Source organism: Pan troglodytes, chromosome 12 (genome assembly GCF_028858775.2).
Source record: "Pan troglodytes isolate AG18354 chromosome 12, NHGRI_mPanTro3-v2.0_pri, whole genome shotgun sequence".
Lineage (NCBI taxonomy): Eukaryota > Metazoa > Chordata > Mammalia > Primates > Hominidae > Pan > Pan troglodytes.
This window is the reverse complement of record NC_072410.2, coordinates 120,099,783-120,115,666: the sequence shown is the minus strand read 5'-3', so window position 1 is coordinate 120,115,666 and position 15,884 is coordinate 120,099,783. Positions and strand designations below refer to the sequence as shown.

Below are 15,884 nucleotides of genomic sequence, written 5' to 3'. Positions count from 1 at the left end.
GCTTGGTGACCTGCCCTGCCTTTGCTCTCCGGATGACAGCATGAGGCCACCACAGTGACCAGCCACCTCATGAGGGCCCCTGTGCGTCAATCAGCTGGAGTTGGCAGACGCCAGGTCTACTTTGCCATAGGCAGGGCCATTCAGCGAGTCTTTCTCCTTTCAGTAAATCCCTCAAGGGCAGTGAGTCTGCTTATGCTTAACTGGAGACACACCCTGCCTGGCCCTGGGGCTGGGCAGTGGGCGATGCTGTGGCTGGAGGAGGAGCTGGGCAGCTGCATGCTGGAGAGGTGAGGCCCACCTGGGAGGGGAGGCTCAGGAAGACCTTCACTCCAGGAGGCTCCACGCACATGTGAGGACTGCAGCAGGGCCCAGAGCCAGCTCTCAGAACCAGGGGCAGGCCAGGCAGAGGCAGTGCATGGCCACTGGGCGGAGTGGCCCCTGCCACTCAAGTCTCCTGGGCTCCAGTCAGCCACGCAGCCTCAGGAGGGCAGAGTTCCAGCACCAGCAATGGAATTCACGCCCTGCTCTCTGGTTTCATTTGCTTCCGTGCTCAAGGCTGTTTCCCCATATAATGTCAGGACAGCGCCTCCTGAGAGAAGTGAGGATTGAGTGGGATACTCTGTGTACAGCCTCAGTTTCCCTGGCACGTGGTAAATACTCAGAAAAGGTGAGCTAGCCTTACCACAGCTTGCTTTTTAGACAACACGGGGGCATTCACGGGATCTCAAACCTCCATAGCGGGGTACGAGCTGTCTTAGCAGTCAAGCACATGGCCTCCTTCACACCACGGGCTGAGCGCAGTGACCACGGTCGGGCGGCTACAGGCCAGGAGCCCACAGGTGTTGCTGGTGACTGAGGCAGGGAGGAGCCCTGTGAGTCTGCTCTCCAGCCACCCTGCCTGCTGCTCCCTGAGTGCCTGGGAAGTGACTGGGCCACCAGCCCTTGTTCCCAAACCTTGGAGAGGAGCCGGGGATACACCTTCAGGCTCCCTCCAACTCCAAAAGTCCAGGAGCTTGGGATGTCTTTTCCTAAAGCTGTTATAGCTTCATAAACTCGACTTCCGGCAGCTTAATAGGCTTTTGGCTTTGTGGTTCTTCACTAGCGAAGTGTGTGTGTATGGGGAGGGGTGTGGATGTGTGTATGGGGAGGGTGTGGATGTGTGTGTAGGGATGGGGGTGTGTGTATGGGGAGGGTGTGGATGTGTGTATGGGGAGGGTGTGGATGTGTGTGTGTAGGGATGGGGGTGTGTGTATGGGAGGGTGTGGGTGTGTGTGTTTAGGGATGGGGGTGTGGATGTGTGTGTGTAGGGATGGGGGTGTGGATGTGTGTATGGGGAGGGGTGTGGATGTGTGTGTGTAGGGATGGGGGTGTGTGCCAGTGGTAGATGGATGTGTAGGAGGCATGTGTAGCCTGTGTGTGTGTGTGTGGTGTGTACATGTGTATGTGTAGTGCGTGTGTGGTTTGTGGGGTGGTGGTGTGTGTGGGGTGGTGTGTGTATGGTGTGTGTAGATGTGTGTGGTGTGTGTGGGGTGGTGTGTTTATGGTGTGTGTAGATGTGTGTGGTGTGTGTGGGGTGGTGTGTATGGCATGTGTATATATGTGTGGTGTGTGTGAGGTGCTGTGTGTATGGTATGTGTATATATGTGTGGTGTGTGTGACGTGGTGTGTTTATGGTGTGTATAGATACGTGTGGTGTGTAAGGTGGTGTGTGTATACATGTGTGTGGTTTGGGGGGTGGTGGTGTGTGTATGGTGTGTGTATATATGTGTGGTGTGTGTGAGGTGATGTGTGTATGGTGTGTGTAGATGTGTATGGTGTGTGTGAGGTGATGTGTGTATGGTGTGTGTAGATATGTGTGGTGTGTGAGGTGGTGCATGTATGGCACATGTAGATATGTGTGGTGTGTGTGGGGTGGTGTATGTATGGTGTGTGTATATATGTGTGTGATGTATGTGCAATGGTGTGTGTATGGTGTGTGTAGATATGTGTGCGGTGTGTTTGGGGTGATGTGTGTATGGTGTGTGGGGTGGGGTGTGTATAGCGTGGATATATGTGTGTAGGGGGGATGGGGTGTGTATGTGTATGGTGTGTGTATATATGTGTGGTGTGTGGGGGTGGTGGGCTGTGTATGGTGTATGTATATATGTGTGGTGTGTATATATGTGTGTGTGGTGTGGGAGGGTGGCAGTGTGTATGGTGTGTGTAGATATGTGTGGTATGTGTGAACTGGTGTATGTATATGTGTGTGTGTGGTGTGTGTGGGGTGGTGTGTGTATGGCATGTGTTTATATGTGTGCTGTGTGTAGGGGTGATGGGGTGTGTATATATGTGTGGTGTATGGGGGGATGATGGGGTGTGTATGGTGTGTGTATATATGTGTGGTGTGTGTGTGTGGTGTAGTGTGTGTATGGCGTGTGTTTATATGTGTGGTGTAGGGGAGTGGGGTGTGCGTGTGGTGTGTATATGTGTTTGGTGTGTGTGGGGTGGGGTGTGTATAGCGTGTGTAGATATGTGTGTTGTGTGTGGGGTGGGGTGTGTATGGCGTGTGTTTATATGTGTGGTGTGTGTGTGTGGTGTAGTGTGTGTATGGCGTGTGTTTATATGTGTGGTGTAGGGGAGTGGGGTGTGCATGTGGTGTGTATATGTGTTTGGTGTGTGGGGGGTGGTGGTGTGGGGGGGTGGGGTGTGTATGGCGTGTGTATGTATGTGTGTTGTGTGTGGAGTGGTGTGTGTATGGCGTATGTATATATGTGTGGTGTGTGGGGGTGGGGTGGTGTGTATGGAGTGGTGTGTGGGATGGGGTGTGTGTGGCATGTGTATATATGTGTGGTGTGGGGGGGTGGGGTGTGTATGGTGTGTGTATATGTGTGTGGGGGGGTGGGATATGTTAATTATGGAGGGAATGGAGGGGGTGAAGGTAGGAAGTAGATGGAAATTCTCTGTACTCTGGGCTCCATTTTTCTGTAAACTTAAAACTCCTTTAAAAAAGAAAGTCTATTAATTTTTTTAAATTACGTAGAGTAAAATTGAATTTCATTGATCATTTAAATGACTTCTGGAAAACACCGCCTTTTCCTTCGGTCACTCAGACCGCGCCCGAGGTCCCTGGTGCCCCCGCGGGGGAGCTGAGGTTTGCGGTCCCTCCTGGGGTTCGCTTCCCGCGGGGCTAAACCGCGGCGACCAGGGCCCCTTTCTCCACTGGTGCCTTTTCCGGGAAACGCTGCTCCTTAGATGGACGAATACGTACTCGGTACCCAGCACATCCTGGACGAGTTAACTTCCTTAATTTCCATATTTGCCGGAGAACCAGCTGGTTCAGAGCGCACAGCAAACGGGAGAAGTTAAACCAGGTTCCGCGACCCAGAGCCCAGGGGTGGCCCCGGGGACGCCCGCCTGACTCCGCACCCCCCATGAGAGGGGAGGATCCCTGCAGACCTCACCTTTGCTGGCAACGCTGCGGCCCGCAGGCTCTTCCCCATCTGAGCGTCCTGGGCCCCCTGTTATTTTTGCCACAGTGCCGCCTCATCCTCCCTCTCGCATGGTCTAGCTCCTGAGTTCCCTCCTCCCTCCAGACCCCTCTCACTCAGCCCTGGGACCCCCTCCACCCCACCTCGGTTTCCTGCCTCTCCTGTCTTGCCACCCGCTTTCCCTCGAAACTCTGCGGCTTTCAGCAAATGCTCCTCTGTCCAGCCCGAGCTTCCCTGCAGCAGCGCGTCCTGCTGTCCAGCACACAGCTGCGCTGGGACTCACTGCTCCATCGCCCGCCTCCCTGTGAAAAAGGCCTCTCCAGGTGCTGTGAAGAATAAAAGCAAATGAGATTCTGCCTCCATGACCAGAGTAGAGACCTCTGTGGACACCCTGCAGGCCCAGCAGCAGGGTCACTGCAGGGAGGCGACATGGACGGGCAGCTGTCTCCAGCACCCACTTCCCAGCCCTCCAAGACACCACTCCCAGAACACAGGAAATCTGCCAGGGGCCACGTCGGCATCCCACCCGCACCAAACATCGCTCGGCCAACTTCACTGGTTGCCCCATTTATCAATTGCTCATAGCAAATTACCCCAAAACTTAATGGATTAAAAATTCTCTCATTTTATTACATCTCACAATTGTGTAGGTCAGCAACTCATGCAAAGCTCGGCGGGCCATTCTCCACATGATGCCATCGGGGTTACTCAGAGGTCAGCCTGGCCACAGGGAGGTGCTGGGCTGCTCCCTTCACTGCGGGGGGGCCTTGGCCAGAACTGAGCCTCCCCTCTCCTCACCCAGGGAGGCCCCACCCTGTCCAGGCAGCCTCCCCAGCAGGTGCTAGGAATTCTCCCTGGTGTCCAGGGCTGCCACAGGTGGTGTTCCAAGAGGCCACTTCCAGCTCCTCCTGAGCGAGCCTCAGGCCTCCAAAGGTGCCCTCTGCATTCTATAGAAGAGACAAGTTGCTGAGGCCAGTCTGGTGTCAGGTGAAGGAGATCAAGACTCCACCTCTCGGAGGGAAAGCAGCAGGCTCAGCATGCAGGCCTGAGAACACAGCCCTGGAGCACCTCTGACTCCTGTGAGCTAGCAGAAGCGGAGGAGCAGCATGGAGCCCTCCATGGCCCTCCTCGACCACCAGCTCTGTGTCCTCTCCTGTCCTGGGCTGCCCCTCAGGACGTGGGCTTACAGGTGGTTTACCACGAAGGCTCTTGGGATACAGTCCTGTGGGCAGGGAGGGAGGGAGGCAGAGGAAAGGGAACCCTTGCTGTGGGGCATCCCCTGCAGGACGTCGGCAACCCCGCGGGTGATATGGTTTGGCTGTGTTCCCACCCAAGTCTCATCTTGAATTGTAGTTCCCATAATCCCCACATGTCATAGGAGAGTCCCGGTGGGAGGTCATTGAATCATGGGGGTGATGGTTTTATACGGGGCTTTTCCTCCTTTGCTTGGCTCTCATTCTGTCTCCTGCCAACCTATGAAGAGGTGCCTTCCACCATGATTGGAAGTTTCCTGAGGCCACCCCAGCCTTGCAGAACTGTGAGTCAACGAAATATCTTTTCTTTATAAATTACCCAGTCTCAGATATTCCTTCACAGCAGCATGAGGACCGACTAACACAGTAAATTGGGACTGGGTAGTGGGGACGGCTGTAAAGATACCTGAAAATGTGGAAGTGACTTTGGAACGGGGTAACAGGCAGAGGTTGGAACAGCTTGCAGTGATCAGAATAAGACAGGAAAATATGGAAAGTTTGGAACTGCCTAGAGACCTGTTGAATGGCCTTGACCAAAATGCTGATAGTGATATAGACAATAAGGTTCAGGCTGAGGTGGTCTTCGATAGAGATGAGGAACTTGTTGGGAACTGGAATAAAGGTGACTCTTGCTATGTTTTAGCAAAGAGACTGGTGGCATTTTGCCCCTGCCCTAAAAATCTGTGGAACTTTGATCTTGAGATAGATGATGTAGGGCATCTGGTAGAAAAAATTTCCAAGCAGCAACGTGTTCAAGAGATGACCCGAGCAATGTTAAAAACATTCAGCTTTATGTAATCACAAAATACGTGAAGGGAAGCTGACCATGAAAGTTCAGAAGATTTGCAGCCTGACAATGTGATAGAAAAGAAAAACCCATTTTCTGAGGAGAAATTCAAGCTGGCTGCAGAAATTTGCATGAGTAGCAAGGAGCCAAATGTTAAATCACCAAGACAATGAGGAAAATGTCTCCACGGCATGTCAGAGGTCTACATAGCAGCCCCTTCCATCACAGGTTGGGAGGCCTAGGAGGGAAAGATGGTTTCCTGTGCCAGGCCATGGTCTGCTGCTTTGTGCAATCTCAGGACTTGGTTCCCTGTGTCCAATCTGTGGCTAAAAGGAGCTAACACACAGCTTAGGCCATTGCTTCAGAGGGTGCAAGTCCCAAGGCTTGGTGGCTTACATGTGGTGTTGGGCCTGTGGGTACACAGAAGTCAAGAACTGAGGTTTGGGAACCTCCACCTAGATTTAAGAGAATGTATATCAACACCTGGATGTCCAGGCAGAAGTTTGCTGCAGGGGCAGAGCTCTCATGGGAAACCTCTGCTAGGGCAGTGTGGAAGGGAAATATGGAGTCAGAGCCCCCACACAGAGTCCACGCTGGGGCACTGCCTAGTGGAGCTATGAGAAGAAGACCACCTTACTCCAGACCCCAGATTTAGATCCACTGACAGCTTGCACTGGAAAAGCCACAGAAACTCAATGCCAGCCCATGAAAGCAGCCAGAAAGGGGGCTGTACTCTGCAAACCCACAGGGATGGAGCTGCCCAAGGCCATGAGAACCCACCTCTTGCATGAGCATGACCTTGATGTGAGACTTGGAGTCAAAGGAGAGCATTCTGAAACTTTAAGATTTGACTGCCTTGCTGGATTTCAGACTTGCATGGGGTTTCTAACCGCTTCATTTTGGACAATTTCTCCCATTTTTGAACCAGTGTATTTACCCAATGCCTGTACCCTCATTGTATCTAGGAAGTAATTAACTTGCTTTTGATTTTATAGCCTCATAGATAGAAAGGACTTGCCTTGTCTCAGATGAGACTCTTGGCTTGTACATTTGAGTTAATGCTGGAATGAGCTAAGAATTTGGAGGACAATTGGAAAGGCATGATTGTGTGTTGTAATGTGAGGATGTGATATTTGGGAGGGGCTGGGGTGGAATGATATGGTTTTGCTATGTTCACATCTAAGTCTCATCTTGTAGTTCTCATAATCCCCATGTGTTGTGGGAGGGACCCAGTAGGAGGTAATTAAATCATGGGGGTGATGGTTTTATAAGGGGCTTCCTCCCTTTATTCGGCTCTCATTCCTTCACCTGCCACCCTATGAAGAGGTGCCTTCCACCATGATTGTATGTTTCCTGAGGCCTCCCCAACCATGGGGAACTGTGAGCCAATTAAACTCTTTTCTTTATAAATTACCCAGTCTCAGATATTTCTTAATAGCATGAGAACAGACTAATACAGCGAGTCTGAGGCTGGATGTCCCTTAAGAACCTGCCGAGTGGTCAGCCAGTCTTTGGAGGCAGACCACCCTGAGAGGAGATTGACCTTGAGCAAGGGGGCCCCCATCCACCAGGTACTCGCAGGTGGTGACAACTCATAGGTCCGCCTTTGCCACAGGGGACCTGGGCAGTCCATTTCCAGGGCTAGTGCCACTGGTCACACCCCGGCAGTTCCTCCAGAACTCAAGTGGGCCACCCTTCCTGGGGGACTTTGGAAGAGAAGGCGAGTAGGAGGAAGCTCAGCTTCTGCCACAGCCGCTGGTCTGAGGCTGCAACTGTGTCAAGTCCTGCCAGCATGTCCCAGATTCTTCTGGTGGGGATCAGCTGCATTTTCAGGCCCATGCTGGCCACCCACCTGCTCTGACCTCAGGGCACCATGTTCTTTTGAGCCTCTCCATGATTATCTGGGACATGAGGGTCTCCCAATGCCCCTCCCACTTCCCAGCTCATGGCAATTGTGTCCACTGGCTCCTGACACCTGGCCTCTGTCTTTCTAAGCTCCAGTACCCAAATTGCCCTGGGTGGTCCCAGTTCTGTAATAGCCCCTTCTACAGCCAGCCTGACCTACAGAGTAAGTCCACACTGCCTGCCTCCACCATGCAGGTAGCTTTGGGGACTGATGTGTCTCCTGGGCCCTCATATGGATGGCAGCTCTCTGCAGGTCTCCAGCCTCACACTGAATGTCTTCTGCCATGGGCTCCCTGCTTCTCCGTGCCTCTCACAAGCCCTCCAACATCTGCTATGTGAATGCTGGTATTGCCACCACACACAGGGGCCATCGAATGTTCCTTGCTCCCTGGAGACATCCTAGGGACATTCCACACCACCGCCCAGGGGCCCTGCAACACTGAGCCCTGTGGTCGGGGTAGCACTCCCAAGTTCATCCCCTTCCACCACACCGGGCTCTGTCTCCCTTGCATTCCTGCGCAAATACCTTCTCCATCCAGCATTCTGCTTTCTCCCCTACCCCTGCTGGTGGGACTGGCTGGGCCCTACAGCCCTCTTCCTCCTTCACCAGAGCTGGCTTTCCCCACCTGGATACACTGGGACCAGGAGGGGCCCTTGGGAAAGTCCTGGGGACTAGCATTGCTGTGCAGTGTCAGGCCCCTGCATCACCCCAACCAGAGAGGCAGTGCTGGCTCCCATTCTTAAGGAGGTGTCCCTTCATTGGGCTCAGAGGGTGTTGGAGAACCAGGGAGCTCCAGATTTGCAAAAGTGCCAACCCCTTCACACATCAAAGCTGAGTCCTGCCACCCTCAGCTTCTGCCTGGGCACTGCCAGCCTGCCTGGACTGAGAGCCCAGCCTTGTTCAGATACAGCAACTCCTGTGAGTCAGACCTAGAACTGATCCTTTGGCTTCCTTGGTCCTCCCTAGAGGCTGAGTCCTTTCCCCTACCCCACCAACCACACAGTTCTTCAGGTCAGCTCGGCCCCTGCCATGTTTCACAGTAGCCCAACAGGTGTCCGCGCTGCCCACTGTCTCCCCCACCCCTTCCCTGTCCCTCAACCACAGTCACTCCCAATAGGATCACCTCTGACACTGAGCAAAGCGGTGGCCCTCATGCTGCAGCTACTTGTTTCTCCCACCTCCAGTGACAGGGTTCTCACTGCCTTCAAAGTCAGCCTGTGCATCCTCCAGCCACTGCTGGCCAATGTGTCCCAGGGCTGGGGGCCTAGAAAGAATGCCTGAGAGAGAGATCAGTGTGGGAGGCCTCCATGAACCCCAGAAAAGTCAGGCAGGGAGGCAGGGTGGACAGAGGCATGAGCAGAGATACGGTCTCAGTGCAGACTCTGGCCCACCCTAGGGCAGCACTGAGGCCCAGGAGACCTTCAGAGTTAGAGCTGAGGCAAGGCCAGTGACCTGCGTCTTTACAACCCCACCACACCAGTCACTGGGACTGGGCTGCCCACAAGACAGGTCTCTGACCTGCCTGGGAAGGGGCTGAGAGCCGAGGGATTTCTGTGGGAAACTGGGTGGAGGGGCACAGGAATTCTGCCTTATTTTTGCAACATCTTAGAAATCTCAAACTAATTTCAAAATAAAAAGCTATTTTAAAAATGATGGCTTGGCAACCATTATAGATGTAGCAACATGGATGGGAACAGAGGGCTCCTGCATGTATCCACAAGAAGGACCTAGAGCCGAGGCAGCTTGGACCAGGGGCCTGGCATCCGCGCAGCCGTGGGCAGAGTTCAGAGCAGGCCCAAGTCTGCAGAGGCATCTTTATGCCCCCGGGGTGGGACCTCTCTCTGAGTCCATTCACACTCTTGCTTAGGTGTGGCTGACCGTAATTTCGGCCCAGCACTGCTCTTTCATATCCCAAAGTGAGATTAAGATAGGAGGCAAGGTTCCTGGGAGACCTAACGCATCTGCCTTTCCTCAAACAGGTACCACTCTCACTTCCTTTGGGGCTTGTCACCTGCAGCACCCTACCCTCCAGGAGGCCAAGGCTGCAGGTGTCGGATTCCAAACCACAGCAGACCTATTTCTCCAGAGAGCAGAAGAAGGAAAAATGGAAAGTTTCTGCCTCTTTAGGGTCATGTCTTTAAAGTTTCTCTCATGAAATATGCACAGCAAGCTTCACAACTAATGAGGCTACAGGCTCCCGCCTTCCCTCATCAACATGGAAATGTTTAAGGACAGTGCTACTTCTGTGTGCTCCTCTCGGGCAATTCCATTCCTCTTCTTTCTGCTTCTTCCTCTCTGTGGACAAAACAGGGGAAGGACGAGAAGAGACACTCTGGTTGCCAAGAGCAGAGACTTAGAAGAGAAGGGCAGAATCTCATTGTGCTGCAAAATAGTTATATGACTCTGCACACCTTGGGAGCCTCAGTTTATCCTTTTGTAAGATGGGGGTGATGATGCACACCACACAGGGATGGTTATGAATGCCCACAAGTAGTAAGCATCCACACCAAAGTATTCAGAAAAAGATGGATTTATTGATGGCTGCAGCCAGAAAGGACATCAGAGTAGCTCACAGCACCGGAGAACCTGGATTCTAAATCCTCCCAGTTCCCCGACATGGGCCCTCAAACTCTTGGTTTCACTTCCCAGTAGGCTCCACGAGCAACTCTGACTCATTTCTCACACTTAGAGACAGAGAAAATAGAACTCCCCACTCCTGGCCTCCATTTATCAATCCCACAGAAGGGTTCTAGTGAGCCCTGTGTTATGGCTTGGCTCTGTGTCCCCACTCAAATTTTAACCTCCAAAGTTGGGAGAGAAACCTGGTAAGAGGTGAGTGGATCATGTGGGCAGATTTCTCCCTTGCTGTTTTCGTGATAGTGAGTTCTCATGAGATCTGATGGCTTCAAAGTGTGTGGCACTTCCCCCTTCATTCTCCCTCTCTCCTGTCATCATGTGAAGATGTCCTTGCTTCACCTTCACTTTCCACCATGATTGTAAGTTTCCTGAGGCCTTCCCAGCCATGCCTCCTGTACAGAATATGGAACTGTGAGTCGATCAAACGTCTTTTCTTCATAAATTACCCAGTCTCAAGTAGTTCTTTATACTAGCGTAAGAGTGGACTAATACACCCCATAAGGGTCACTGTCACCTAGAGGTGGAGCTGAGACTGGCAGATGCGGATGAAAGTAGAGAGGGGCTGTTCTCCTAAGAGAAAGGGGATTGTAAATCTGCTGAATTAATCCCAAACTGGAACCGCCCTCCTCTGCTCCAATTTGGATTTGATGAACTTGGACAGGTGAAACAGACTCAGGCTGTCGGGATATGTGTGGGACTGGTGGGCCTGGGGCTGGGTCAGGCTTTAGACAAGGTGGTTCCAGATGCTCAGGAGCATCCCCTACCATGGACACCAGAGTAGGGATGCACACCTGGGTGCAGGAGCATGTGCCAAACATGCAGGAGCAAAACATGCACAAGCAGAAAATGGTGCCAAGGCAAGCCAGGCCAGAGTGGATGAGATGATATAGGGGTGAGGCCAGGTGAAGCCCAGCACTGGCAGAAGAGAGCAGAAGGCACAGAGAGGAGAATGGCCTCGGGGCCAGACAGAGTTTAGGGACAGGTGGCCGGAGATGGGGGCAGCCATCCAGGCATCTCCTGGTCCTGATTTCTCTCTCTACCAGCCTCTGACCCAGATCTTAAAGAGGCACCAAAGGGGCTCCCACGCATGGTGCCAGGCACATGAGCGTGCTCAGCAGAACGCCTGCAGTCACTTCCTCTGAGCACTCAGGAAGAGGGAGTGCACACAGGGACAGGGGATAGTGTGCGTCTGTACTGACGACGGAATCCCAGCAGGACACCTTCACTCACTTCCCATAACCAACAGCAAATGTCATGCATCTTTGAAGGAGCAGGAGAAAAAGCTGCATGTTAACTCTGTCATTTTCCAAAATTACCAGACCAAAGATGAGCATGAAATATCTTTTCTCTGAGATAATAAAAGTGGACAAAAATAAATACCAAGCCTGTGTTATTACTATTTACCCATCTGACACTACATAAGCCTATTTTAAATGGCAATATTGATCAAATATCTATGACGATACCTAGCAAGTGATTCATTGCCTAAAAGGCTACACTGCTTGAATTTGATCCATTCTATCACATTGTATTAATTAGACATATACCATTAAATATTAAATCATCTCTGCCTACATAATTTGTAATGCATTGTTTGAAATTGTATTTGTAATATATCCACAGACTTATTTGCTGCAAAATAAAGTCTATCAAATTTCATCATATAGATAATATAGATGGTTGACTGTAAAAGAATGAGAAAATATGGCTGACTTTTCCATAAACTAAAATGCACGCTTGCACTCATAAAGAAATACATAGTTATTGCCCCCAATGTGAAATCAGTTTCTTTGAGATGCACCACATGTAGTCATTTGCCGGGAGGCCTGGACCATGTGATGTCTCATTTTCCTCACAATTACTATTATGTAGTTGTTGCCAGTGCAGACATTCCCAGGAAAATCACTTTATTTAATACTAGAATTACATCACATTAATAGTAAATTTAAATTTACAAACAACATATAATTTGCTTATTTCAGCATTGTACCTGTTTTTAAAACAGACAAAAGAGCTGGTCTTTCCAAGTACTGAATACTTGGATTTTTGTATGGTATTGGGGTAAGAGCCCTGAACTGGGAATTAAAAGAAATGCCTTTGTTTCTGTTTGTGTCTGTTTTATTGTCTGTGCACAATATTCACTAACTCACTATATGACCTTGAATGAGTCTTTTCCTCTCTCTGAGACCTACTTTCCTCATCTGTAAAGGAGGTCAGCTTAGGTGGTCATGAAGTCCCCTTCTCATTATCACATCCTGTGTCTCTATTTGAGGAAAGGAATGGCTATTAAATGAGATTACAGAAAAAATAAAGTGACCATGGGACCCCACTGCTGTATCTGCAAAGCAAAAACATTTTGGATTTTGTTAATCAAAATGCTTCTCTCTTTGTCTGTCACTTGTCTTTGAAATCAATAAAACAGAGCTTCATGGAGGAAGCATTCACGCAATGCCCACTGTGGGATGGGAACCCCCTTACACACTGGCAATATGGCAAAGCAGACACAGACATTGAGCCTACATTGTAAGGAAACAAGAAAAATAAATGAGATGCATAGAATGTTTTTATTGCTGTGAAGCAAATTATCACAAACTCAGCAGCTGGAAACAGCCACCTTATGAACTCATTGTCCTGCCATCAGGAGTCTGGTTAAGCTGGCTGGGTTTTCTGCCTAGGCTTACATGAAACAGCATCCAGATGTCAGTTGGGCTGTGTTCTCATCTGGAGGCTTGACTGGGGAAGAATCCCCTTCCAAGCCCACTCAGGCTGTTGGCAGAATTTCCTTCTATATGGGGATAACTTGTTTATTCAAAGTTATTCATGATGTTATCAAAGATTCTGTTTTTCCAGCAAACTTGCTCCAGGTGGTCACTTCCCTAGAGTGAGTCTGCTGGGAAAATGCAGTCTTTCATGACATCATGCACTCACAAGTGTGGCACCACATCGCAGCCAGCCCACTCTATAGGGTGGAAGCGAGACACAGGCCGTGTCACACCAGAGGGCTGGGTTACACCAGGATCTGAACACAGGAGGCAGGAGCCATGGGGACCCCCACAGAGTGTCCACCACAGACCAGGAAGGTGACATTACATCCAAGACTGGAAGGAGGTAGGGGCATCATTACAATTGTTGGGCATCTCCATGGCTAAATCAGCCAGTGCAGTGTCCCCAAGGGAGGAGCTGGTACAGTTTGTCTGGGAAGATCTGGGGCTGTTGCTGCTGAAGAGAGGCCAGAAGTCAGGGATGGGACCTGGGAGTGGGGGTGGCAGGGGCCTGTGGTGCAGGACTGGTGCACCTCAGGACCTCATTTTTTGACTTTACTGTAAATGAGGTGGGGCCCTTGGAGGGTGCCAAGCTGCAGGAAAGCACAGCTGCCTTGGCTTTCCAAGGGCCCCTCTGAGCTGCAGGAGGGCAGGGCCAGAGCAGAAAGGCCAGATGGGCACTGTACACACCATTCCACAGTGGATACTGGCCCTGACAGGGCAATGACCAGTGTGAGGTCAAGGGATGTCGTGCTCAGCTTGATTTGGGAGGTGGCACTGACAGGGTTTGCAGATGGATTAGAAGTGAGTTTCCCCAATGTCAAGACCCTATAACCCTGCAGCCCTTCTCTGCCTCTGGGATGGGATCTAAAGAGACCCCTCTAATGGTGTCCTGCCATATCCTGCTGTGGGCACGTGGCCCCAGATGGTGTCCTGCCATATCCTGCTGTGGGCACGTGGCCCCAGTCCTTCACAGCCCCACACTGTGTCTCACCTTGGGGTTCCTGTTGCTGAATAACCCTCACCCCACCCCCTTACCCTGCATCCCGCAGGCCTCTGACAGGCATGTGTCATTCATAGGGTGCTTCTCCCAGGATGCTGCCAGGCAGCTAGAACTGCCTGAGATGCTTTCCTCAACCCCTCTAGGTAGAAGTGAGTGTGTTCTTCCCACATTCACACCACACACTGTTTTTCACTTGACATGGTCATCTGATGGCTCGCCTTCCCTATTCCTAAGCCTCTGCCCCAGTACAGTGCCTGACACAGACACTCACCAAATACGATTATGGAGTGCTAGGCAGAAGGGTCCACGTAGCCTCTTGATGGCCAACCCAGCTAACTCGAGAGCTGGGCTTTAGCGGGAAGCCCAGTGAAAGAAGGAAGGTTTTCAGGCTGCTGATTGGAGGCAGGAAGTGTTAGAGCTTGAACTTCAGTACCAACGCCGGAGGCCTGCTCAGAACTTGCAGAGGGCAGGGGAGCCCGGTGCAGTGAATCTCAGACAGCGAAGACAGCAGGAAGGACCTGGCCCCACTCAGCCCAATCTGGGAGCTTGCAGTGCTCCTGGCAGTTGCAAGAACAGAGACACAGGTAGAAGAGAGATCTGGGGAGAGACCAGACGGCCCCTGCCTAAGCCATGCCGTCAGGAAGATCAGAGCGAGCCCCTGGGCCCCCTGAGCAGAACTGCAGCTGGAGCCCAGGGTGAGCTCAGGGACACTCAGCCTCTCTGAGAGCCCCCAGCGAACGTGACGGGAGGCCCAGCGCCCGGGGTTTGAGGGCCCTGTCAGCTTCCATGTGTATAGTTCCTCGTTTTCTCAATAGGGGTTTCACCCTTTGGGTTGTGTGAGGGGATCTGGTTTCACCAAGCCAAGTAGCAGTGAACTCCAGAGCCTGCTTCCCCAAGCACCCCTGTCATACTCTGGGACCCTGGTCCCAGAGCCCCAGGAGGAGGGGTGCCCCAAAGCCCCAAAGGCAGATCAGGTGCCCCTGGGGTCCCAGCAGGTCTGGCCTGAATGGGGACCTCTGGCGTTGCTGCCTCAGCCCCAGCAAAGCACAACGGCCACGCAGCTCACACCCGGTCACCAGCAGTCACCTACAGCCTCTCTGGGCCCCACCTGAGACCTTCCTGGAGAGGGGCACAGGCAGTATGCCCACCTCCTACCCAGATCCAGGACTGGAGAGGGGCTCCCAGAAGGGTGAGGCCAGTGGTCCCCGTTCATCCTTCCGACAATCAAAGCTGGAGGTTCACTCTCAGAGGCTTTTCCTGTCTTCCGCTCCTCTACGAGAATGCCAATACCAGGGTGAGATGATGCATTAACCTATTTCTCATGGAGGCGTCGGTCATTCATCAGATCCCCTTTCCCCATGCGGGGGGCGCCCGGCTGCCAAGTACACGCTGCTCCCTTCAAGCCAGCCAAGGGCTGGCCGGGCTTGCAGCTTCAGTGGGCTCTGTGTGTCTGGGCATGTCTCCCACTCTGAGCCTCAGGGCCCTGAGGGGGCCCTCAAGGGGGTGGATCCCTGAGCGCAGAGCCCTCCTCCTCTCAGAAAAGCTCAGTTATGGGTCCGAAGGCACTCTTGCCTTTGCCTTTCCCAGAGACAAACCTCAGGCTGAGATTTTGAGTTTAATGCAAAATGAATGCCGGCCAGAGAAGAAGCTGCCAGTTGCTGTGTGGGGTTTTTCCACTCATGGCTTCTGGTCTTCACCTCTGAGAATCCTTTCCTTTAAACCAAAACCATGAGCACTGAGAAAATCAAATAAGCCGTGGCCTGGGACACCTGCACAGTCAAGGGTGGCGAGGCCGCCTCCAGACCTCACCTTCTGAAAGGCTGGGCAGGCGGGGGTGGGAGCAGAAGGGCCCAACTCAGGCCGCTGCTGTGTCCACGTACTGCGAGAGGAAGGGGATGCCCCTTGACCAGCATAGCCTGGGGGGTGCTAAGAACCAGACTCAGGGTCACCCTAGCAGAGGGTCCGGCTGGGTGCACCGCAGGTGACTCCACCGAGGGAAAGACACAGACACATGGGGCCGACTCAGGAAGGAATGCGCAGCTGCACGGTAGGGGCAGCTGGGAAGCCGG

General features: G+C 52.2%; 1 long non-coding RNA gene across 4 annotated transcripts in view; it reads right to left on the bottom strand.

Annotated features, from left to right (window-relative positions):
- LOC104004850 (uncharacterized) overlaps window positions 1–15,884 on the bottom strand; it is a 257,894-nt gene that overhangs the window by 57,939 nt on the left and 184,071 nt on the right. The gene's annotated exons all lie outside the window — the stretch shown is intronic.